We start from the raw sequence: 211 nt of genomic DNA, 5'->3' as shown, positions 1-211 counted from the left end.
GGTTTACCTTGGTGTGCTGCTATGACTAGGGTCTATGGTTTAGGGTTTAGCGTATAGGGTCTAGGGTTTAGCGTCTAGGGTTTAGGGTTTACAGTCTAGGGTTTAGGGTTTAGGGTTTAGGGTTTACCTTGGTGTGCGCCCGTGACTTTATCTTTGGGTATATTAACTAACTTAACAATCCCCGCCTGCGTAAACAACTCCCAAAGAAGGT

Source organism: Eimeria mitis, genomic scaffold (genome assembly GCF_000499745.2).
Source record: "Eimeria mitis Houghton genomic scaffold, Emh_scaff4431, whole genome shotgun sequence".
Classification (NCBI taxonomy): Eukaryota; Apicomplexa; class Conoidasida; order Eucoccidiorida; family Eimeriidae; genus Eimeria; species Eimeria mitis.
The sequence above is the reverse complement of the archived record's forward strand: the minus strand, read 5'-3'. Positions refer to the sequence as shown.